This window comes from Montipora foliosa, chromosome 1 (genome assembly GCF_036669935.1).
Source record: "Montipora foliosa isolate CH-2021 chromosome 1, ASM3666993v2, whole genome shotgun sequence".
NCBI classification, from domain to species: Eukaryota; Metazoa; Cnidaria; class Anthozoa; order Scleractinia; family Acroporidae; genus Montipora; species Montipora foliosa.
Genome location: NC_090869.1, coordinates 29,204,259 through 29,214,258, shown reverse-complemented (window position 1 = coordinate 29,214,258; position 10,000 = coordinate 29,204,259).

The window sequence follows — 10,000 nt, the reverse complement described above, 5'->3', positions numbered from 1 at the left end:
GCATAAAGGATTTAACAATCTGAATTCTTCCTAGCAGTGTAAGTCCTCTCCACTTCCACATGTTCAATATATCTTTGATAGACTTAAGAACTAAGTCAAAGTTGCCTCTCATCCTTGATGCTATGTGATAATCAAATACAATTCCCAGGATTTTAATTGATTTTCGTACTTTATGAGAAAACTTAGTTTGGATCCAGGTGATGTGTGCCAATGGCAAAAATCTCCGTTTTATCATCATTAACCCGAAGGTTGGAGAACTTATAAAAAATTTGCAGAGTTGCCAATAAACGATGATACGATGCGATATCTCTGAGAAAACAAGTCATATCGTCAGCAAAAAGTGTTAGTTTGATTTCTTCCTCATTGATTAAAATACCTTTAATTCCCTTATCCTCCCGAATTCTGCAAGCAAGCACTTCAATGGCCAAAATAAATAACAAAGGTGACAAGGGATCGCCCTGCCTAACGCCACAACGAATATCAAACAAATCAGTAATAAAACCATTATTTAAGACACAACTAGATACGTTAGTGTAGAAGGTTTTGATCCACTTTATAAATTGCGTTCCAAAGTTAAATTTTTCCAAGATTTTAAAAAGGAAAGAATTATTCAAAGGGTCGAATGCTTTCTCAAAATCAACTGCTAAAAGAATACCTGAACTATCCGTAAATTTAGCAAATTCAAGTACATCTTCAATTGTTCGAACTCCGTCAAGTAATGATCTTCCCTTGATAAAACCATTTTGATTTGAATGAATAAGCTCAGGTAAAAACAATTCTAACTTTTTTGCAATCGCCTTTGATGCGATTTTAACATCGACATTAATCAGTGAGATCGGTCTCCAATTTTTGATAAAACGTCTGTCTTTGTCCTTCTTCTCCAACAACGTAATTATAGCTTGTTTTTGCGAATTTGACAGTTGTCTGTGTTCGTGAGCGAAATTCAAGGAATTGACGAGACATTTCTCTATGAGATGCCAGAAGCCAAGATAAAACTCCACAGTTAATCCATCATTCCCTGGTGTTTTGTTTTTCTCAAATGATTTCAACGCTTCTAAATATTCGTTTGTTGTAATTTTTTTCTCCAAATATTCCTGCTGCTCGTCTGTTAACATGTTGGTATTTACATTCTTAAGGAATTCATCAATCGACAAGCCACCCTGTTGACAAGAGTCTTCATCATAAAGATTGGCATAAAAGCTATGAATCTCTGTCATTATTTGTTTCGGATCCATTATGCATTCATCATTAAACCCCACTAACTTCCTAATACAACTTTTTTTCTTTTTGGAATTTTCTAGGTTCAAAAAGTACTTATTACTTTTCTCGCCATATTCGTACCAATTTACTCTCGAGTGAATTATTGCTCCTTGCGCTATATAATCATATTGACTATCATATTCGGTTTTTAAAATTTCCAGATCACTCAAGTTTTCTTGACTGGGCTGTTCATCGCATTTTGCTGTGCACTCTTTAATTTTTTGTTCTAAGTCTAATAATTTCTCCCTTCTAATTCTAGCCTTCTGTTTGCTATAGGTAATAGTTTCATAACGGATTTTATACTTAATGAAGTCCCAAAGGACCCTTGGATCCTGAATCTCTTTTCCATCTTCCAACCAATCACTGTAATTCTCAGTTATAAAAGAGATATATTCATCATCTTCTAAAAGACTAGAATTAAATTTCCAAAAGGAAGGTCCCCGTCCCGTTTCTTCAATTCCGTTTATATGCATTGTAATAGCGGAGTGATCCGTTCTTATTGCAGGAATAATATCTACATCTTCTACCTCTTCTTGAACACTACTGCTTATTAACCAAAAGTCCAAACGTCGCTGTATTGAAGGGTTTTTTTGTCTCCATGTAAAGCGCTTAGTCTCTGGATTTCTTATTCTCCAGATATCAATCAGATCATAAGATGAACACAAATCTTCAATTTTTTTACAGGATTCTCTTACTTGAGGTTTGCCTCCAGTTCCATCCAACTCAGCATCGAAAATAACATTGAAATCGCCTCCAATAATAACTTCACAATTATCCTCTAATTCTAATTTATCGAGTTGTTTTTGAATTTCCTCAAAGAAGATGCATTGATCTTTGGTTTTATTTGGGGAATAAATATTGACAAAAACAAAACTATATCCCTGAATGACACCTTTCAAAATAATAAATCTTCCTTGTTCATCTTCTTGGCATTCTTCAATATCACAATCGAAATTCTCCTTAACCAAAATCATAACCCCCCTACTGTGCTCCGAACCATGACTAAAGAAAATGTTGCCCCTCCACTGCGACTTCCAAAACTTTTCGACGTCTGGAGTACTGTAAGTTTCTTGTAAAAAGATAATATCGGATCTCTCTTTTGTTAACCAGTAAAAAAGTGCCTTTCTTTTGTCAAAAGAGCGAATCCCCCGAACATTTAGAGATAGAATTCTAAAATTTAAATTCCGTTTTGTGAAGATTTCAAAGAGTCATTTCAGTGAAGAGAACGGAACAATAAATACGTCAAGAGGCATCTGCATACATGAAGCTCAAGCCATGGGTGCACTGCATGTCCCTCACACAAGAACAATATAAAGTTAGCCCGCTAAAATGCGAAAAAGAAAACAAAAGGCACAAAGCAAAACTACGACACATAATTACATCGTTAAAAAAGTAGCCAGCGAAAGCTGTTAAATATAGAGCTACTAACACAAAGGGTCTTGCAATCCTCATAACACCTAGTAACAATGCAAACAAAAAAACCCCAATTCTTGGAAACAAAAATGCAAATTTGGTAAAGAAATAGTTTTATACATGACCTGAAGATTTAGATTTTACGTTTTTATATTTGAACACCGTCAATAAACAACTTATCAGGCTCCGCCCTACTAAAATAGACGGTCTTACCCTCTTCTTTTGCCTTTTTAAAACGATGCATCTTTTTACCTTTCAATTTCTTCGCCTTTGACATGACCTCCTCACGATCAGGGTATCTTAAAAAACGCGCAATTATTTGTCTAGGCTTTCCAGCAGAGGAAGTCCGCTTCCCAACTCGGTGCACCCTGTGAAATTCTATATTATCAGCATCTTCCACGCCGAGTTCGGTTTTTAAAAAATCAACCAAAACCTCCCTCGTGTCTTCGTTTACATCTTTTTCTTCTTTAATTCCAAAGAAACGAAGATTCTCACGCCATTGATAAACCTCCATATACAGTTTCTCGTCTTTGAGAAGGTGAACTTGACTCTGTATTTCTCGAAAATTCTTCTTGAACGACTCTCTTTCTGCATTAGCGAAGTTCAAACCGTCCTCAAGCTCTTTAATCTTCGTTTCTGTCTCCTTCTTAAACACCTCGAAACTTTCGACCTTAACTTGAAGGCTACTTACTTTCTCGTCCACTGATTGAATTTGGTCTTCTAATTTTTGTAGCTTTTCTAACATAGTTGGTCTAGTTTTGGCATTACCGTCTCCGCCATGTTCAGCAAAGTGAGCACCTCATCCGACTCGCTACTACGCTCAGAATCTGTGAATGATACGTTATGGTTTATCCTTTTGTCATCCGGCGAGAAGTTTTCTTCAGTAGAGGATGTTGAGGAGCTTTTCCACGTTTTTCTTTTAATATTTTTGGCCATGTGCCATATCCAAGAACGGAGCTAACATAAACACGTCTACTCCACCATCTTGCCCGACCCAATCTCCTTACATTTCAGTAACATGATGTCCCCAGCTAAACTGTCATTTTTTTCATCACAAACTTTACATGTTCAAGAGCAACAGACTATAAAAATCAAATGCGTGTTTCACAGCAACTATAAAATATGTTGTAAAATCAGCTATATACTATCATTCTGAATTTGACATTGCAGGGACATCATGTACTCTGTTAAGCAGTTAATATTTTTACGAAACTTTTTAAATTTATGAATGTAACTTTATGTACATAATATTTTGTGTAAGTTAAATAAAATTAAATTGAAATTGAATACATCCTAACAGCAACATTTTGTTGTACATATGATATTTTGTGTAAGTCAAATAAAATTGAATTGAAATTGAATACATCCTAACAGCAACATTTTGTTGCAGATATAACATAGACGAAATGATCACTTTGGAAATCTGTCAATGGGAATCTGAAAAAAAGATAAAATGAAACAATCAATTCCATTGCAAAAATAACCAAAAAACTACTTTCAGTGAATTAAATGCTATATGCAAGCTAAAGAAACAGTGAAGTTTGTAACACGTTTCAAGATCTTCAGTCAGCAAATTAAGCAAAGCAAAATATAACCACTTAAAGCATCGAAGGATAACTTAAATAGCTCATTAAATAAAAAAGGATCCAAGGATGGGCCAAACTGAAGAAGATTTAAGGGGATTGCAATGGCGTTTTTTGAAAACTGTGTAGCCAAAAACCTTTTCAAAGTTGATATCCCTGTTGATAGGAACTGTGCCGGAATGTAAATGAATATAAATTACAATTAGACATATTTGTTTTATTACCAAACGGTTTTCGTAACAAAAGTGTAAAAAGCAACAACACGTGAAAGAAAAGAGCAATTCATATGCCGAAGAACGAATCGAAGAACTCACTTCGGTGAAGTGCGCAGTATAACGTGTGCTAGGAGATGCAAGTTAAAAAATCTTACCTCAAACTTAATACAAGTATTGCAAGCAGCAATTTGACCCTGAAATAAAGCAAAGAAATGATTGTCCAGACAATAAATATTTTATTCGGTCCCTCAGTTAATATTTAAACTTAACTCGCTATGCTGGCTGGGGTATTCCAATGGGGGGTGCAACGCATTAAAGCTGCCTCTAGGCAGTCTATTAGTCCCATGTGCTTTTGGACTTGACTGCATAGAGGGATCGTATCCTACTTCGTTTTACCCACTCCCCCCCCCCCCCTACCCTTAGCCTAACCACATATCTTTTGACTATTTGAGGTGGATTTTGGCCCTCACCTTTGCTGTTTAGGGCTTCCTTCATTTGTTTGTTATTAAACTGAAGTGATTATTTAAGTGGCTATGTGGCCAGCTACATAGCCAAAGATTATCCAGAATTGGAAAGTTTCTTAGTTCCTTGTCAAACACCCTTCTCAGCAAACAGACCAAGCCCAAACAATGGTTACACATCAACTACTTGATAAACGAGTTTAAAATTAACATCAACAGCGTTACTAAGATTAATTGATAAAATTTTTACAACCCTATTAATAACCAACTTTGTTGGTAGAGCAGTAAACCGAAATCTTATTTGATAGGATCTAAAATTACTGCTACCTAAATCTTCATAATTTAGATGAATTATATCGTTTTTATTAATATATTTTTTTCATTAAACAGTAATTGACTTGATATTTATAGAATCATACTTATTGTATGAGCGCCCACTGGCAGCATACGCATTTTTCGGTCTCTGTTGACTTTACTACATTTTACTACATTTACTATGATGGCACTACATTATGGAAGGTCGGTTTTACTCTCAATTTTTTCAACTGTATCTGTCTCGCAGCCTTTGAGTTGTGAAGTTTGGAGTAACCTAGTCAATAATGGCATCTCGTATACACGGCCTACCCGACGTGGATGCTGAGGCGGACGTATGAGGAGGAGAAGTATTCCTACTATAGTAATACATTTCAGGTAGGATTCAAGTCATGGGCAATATCATTCTACGCTTTTTGATCTTGGTGACCAAAATCTGAGTGAAGTTAGTGAATTAAGAGCCACTGCCAGCTGATTCCTTCCATATTTTGGCAGTGTAATACATTTCATCAACAATGTTGACAGGCAATATTCTTAGATTTCTAGAGCTTTTCGTTTTCGAGATCAGACCACCCCCCCCCCCTACAAACCAGCCGATTATTTGAATAAATGACGTTAATTTAGACACTTGATATCATAAATGCATAAAAATTATAATTGCCTCATGAAAGCTGCCATCTTCAAGATTCTATTACTTGGACCTATAAAGGCTTATGATATGCCATTATCAGCCGTTTTGAAACATTTGTTAGCTTACCACACAGAAAACAAGTTGTAGTAGTCAAGTTTCTCAATTTAGGATTAATCTTTCATTTAACTGCCAAAGCTATGCAAATGAAAATAAGCCCTGCTAGTTTCCGTTTATCAGTTGGAGAAGTGTGTTTGGGGGGGGGAGGGGGAGGGGGAGGGTGGTACTACTAGATGGGTCTAGGGCTAATTAACATGGGCTGTGCAATCCCTTAACCCTTAGGGAATGTTAAAAGAAGTTGTGGGGGGGGGGGGGAATGACTCAGAGCATTTGACCCATCCCTTTCTTCTTGGCACAAAAGTGATTGACACACCCCTTAATAAGGTTGTAAATCCTTCCTCCAGCAGGAAAGACAATTTTTTTTCCTAGATTTCGCATGAGGGTCGCCCTCGTCGCTCATTTCCAACTTTAGGAGCAAACTCGAAGATATCCAGATAGAGAAATCTTGATTGTGTATCTCGCATTACTTCGTTAATAGAGTCCCTGATGAAGCTGATAATTCCATCCGTTTGGGAATTAATCTCATTGCTCAGCTAGAAGCAATACAGAGACGTGTACTAAGAATCATTTTCCCGTACCTTAAATATAATGATGCTTTAAAGATGGCCAATATACCAACTATTGAACAGCGACTTCATACTATTTCCATGTCTTACTTCAAACAAATGAAAAGCAATGAACATAAACTTAACCATCTGTTCCCGCAGCACTATCAAAACCAGTACAGCACACGATCTCAGGCTAAGGGTATAGTAGCAGTTCCACCAGCCCGTACCAAAAGAGCGGCAAATTCATTTATAATCAAAGCCAGACACTTTAATTATGAACTAACAGGAAAGCTATAAACAAACAGTTCTACAATGCTAATGTATATAATATCATAATTTTATCAATATTTTGATTATTTATCTCTAGTTCTATATTTTATAGTATTTATAAATATTATCAATTGTATATTAATTATCTTGCCCAATGCATTTTAGACAGTTTAAATAGTTAAATTTATCTACCATATTGGAAAAAATAAAGTTATTATTAATGTCATTATCAAGGTTTGCAAGAAAGCGATTGAGATAATCCAATCTCATGATTAACCCATCAATTTCAAATGGATCATGTAGGTTTTCAAACCTTGTGATTGCCTCCTGAACTATATGATAAGCATGAAAATATCCGCTAGCCGCCATTTTTGTCTGTTACCGTCTTGCTTGTGTCACTCCTTTCGCCAAGCGCTCTTAGGGGGATTCGTTTCAAAAGGTCAACCATTGATCCGTGAAGTTCAATTTAACACTTGAATGTTGAATGTTGAGACTTGAATGTTAAAACTTGAATGTTGAATGTTAGAACTCTGCTGTCACATTGTGAAACTCCAATGTCGCATCACAAGCAGCAATGTTGAATTATAAAACTCAAATGTCGCATGGTGAACAGCAATGTGCAATTATGAAACTCAGGCGTCACATGGTGAAGAACAAGGTTAAACAATGAAAGCAAACCTTGCATTTTGGTGGGAATATAACGCCATAGATTTTAATGTATCCCCAATTATATATAATAGTCAATTTTCGGCTCAATTTTTGAAATTTCTCTTTAAGTTAGCATGATGCAACCTTGACAATTTTCACCCAAGCAAAAATTCAAGCAGTTTTCCACAAAGTCCCTTTTTTCAAGGGCTTTTCAAGTGCCCTTGAAGTCCAATATTAAATTCCAGGGGTTTTCAAGGACTTCAAGGAGTGGCATGAACCCTGGACTAGTTTAGATGCTGACATTGTCCTGTGATCAGTCATGAGTTCTCGATTGTTTACAATTCATTTGCTAAAACAAATGGATAATAAATAGCGGGCTCATCAAAATACAGCAAAACTCGCAAAAATACTTAGCGATACTACACACCAAACCATCTAATATGGTATATTTATTTTCAGTTGACGGTCTCCCTACGCAAGACTGTATACTGTACTTTAGACATACAAGAGAAGTTAACCCGTACGTAAACATGTATAAAGAAGATTTTGAATATATGCAGTAAAAGCAAGGACCTTTTCCACCTATCTACGGTTTTCTTTATCTGCTTTGCAAGATTTAAGTTCTCTCGGGTCATAAGCAGCGGAAGTCGTGGACCAAGGACCCCTATGTGAGTGCAAGTAGAGAAGTAAAATACATGTAAACCGAAATCCAACCATTTTGAAATCACTGCTTACTTCTGTAATAGCCTCAACATAAACCAAACCCTAACGGTTATGATTCACAAAAAACTTTATTTACTTACCTAAAGTTTCTTGGACGTTCTTCATTGCGTAGGATGCCATGCATACCATTTTATAAAACCAGTTGAGTGTCTTTTTGTTGTTGTTGTTGTTGGTAATCACAAATGTGCATACTCCACGGATATTGAATTAAGCTCAGATCATGTGAAGCCAATTTTATGTCCTTCAGTATTTCCCAACTCCGTTATAGTGATTAAAACACCCTCACTTGCCCCGGCTTTCTGGCCTTTCTGGCATTCTGAATTCAAGCAGACTGTTTAGGTAAACAGTATGCTTGAATTCAGAAATCGCTACTTGTTTTTTGAAATGACCTAACAGCTAATGGCACCCAATCCCTGATTTCCATCGTCATTACTCTTTTTTCTTGTTCTCTTACAGGAAGAAGATCACTCAGAGGAATATGCCAGAAGTCACAATGCCCAACCTTGGCTTTTTGCCAGGGTGGATGATGTGGATATTCAGTTTTTTGTGGTAATTATAGACCACAAAATCTTTATGGAGACGTCACTGTATCCTATTTTAAGGGAATTTATTTTACATTTATTTTGCTTACAGCCAAACCAGAAATACTTGTTCCAGTTTTTCCAGGAGTCGGCGAACAGGGTGAACCCCCTAAGGACTCTCAGTTCCTGGTGAATCTGATCAATTCCAGCTTCCTCTCTCTTATGAGTGTGTTCGTACCACTACGTGCGCGACCGAGCGAGCACAATAACGCAGCACCTGTTGAGCCACGCCCGAGGCTCATCACAGAATATTCTGTTCTACAGAAGCTGCGCACTCTCAACCCCAACAAAGCGTCTGGTCCTGATCAAATCCCCTCTTGGCTTCTCAAAGATAATGTGGATATACTTGCTGCCCCTGTAGCAGAAATCCTGAATTCTAGCTTCCAGGAGAGTCGCCTACCTAAGTCATGGAAACGAGCGGATATTACACCCCTCCCCAAGCAGTCACTAGTGCTTGATGTTAACAGGCATCTGCAACCTATATCACTAACGCCAATACTGTCAAAAGTGGCCGAAGAGTATGTGGTTGAGGAATACATCAAGCCAGCCGTCCTGGTCAAAGTTGATTGGAATCAATTTGGAACGGTTCCCAATTCCTCTACTGCGCATGCTCTCATTAGTAAGCTGCACACATGGTATCAGAAGACCGACGGCAACAGCTCTACCGTCCGTGTAGTTCTATTTGACTTCAAGAAGGCTTTCGATCTGATTGATCACCGCATTCTATTAGAGAAGCTTAAGAACTTTGACATGCCTGAGTGGGTTCGTCTCTGGATTGAAGATTTCCTCACTGATCGGCACCAAAGAGTCAAGCTCTCTCAAGACTGCTTCTCAGAGTGGGGTAGAGTCCCTGCCGGCGTACCACAAGGGACTAAGCTTGGTCCCTGGCTCTTTGTGGTGATGATCAACGACCTCCACGTCGAAGGCGTTGATCTATGGAAATATGTCGACGACACCACCATAAGTGAAACAACCCACAAGAGTGATTGTAGTCAGATCCAAACAGCTGTAGATAATTTAGTTGGGGCAGCTCAGGCAGATCGGTTCCAGCTGAACGAAGCAAAATGTAAAGAGTTGCAGATTTGTTTTGCTAGATCTAAGCGTTCATTTCCACCTGTCGTCATCAATAATAAGAACATCGAAGTTGTTAAGAGTGCCAAACTTTTGGGTGTCTTCATCTCTGACGATTTGAAATGGAACGCGCATGTTGCTGGGATAGTTAAGAAGGTAGCGTCCAG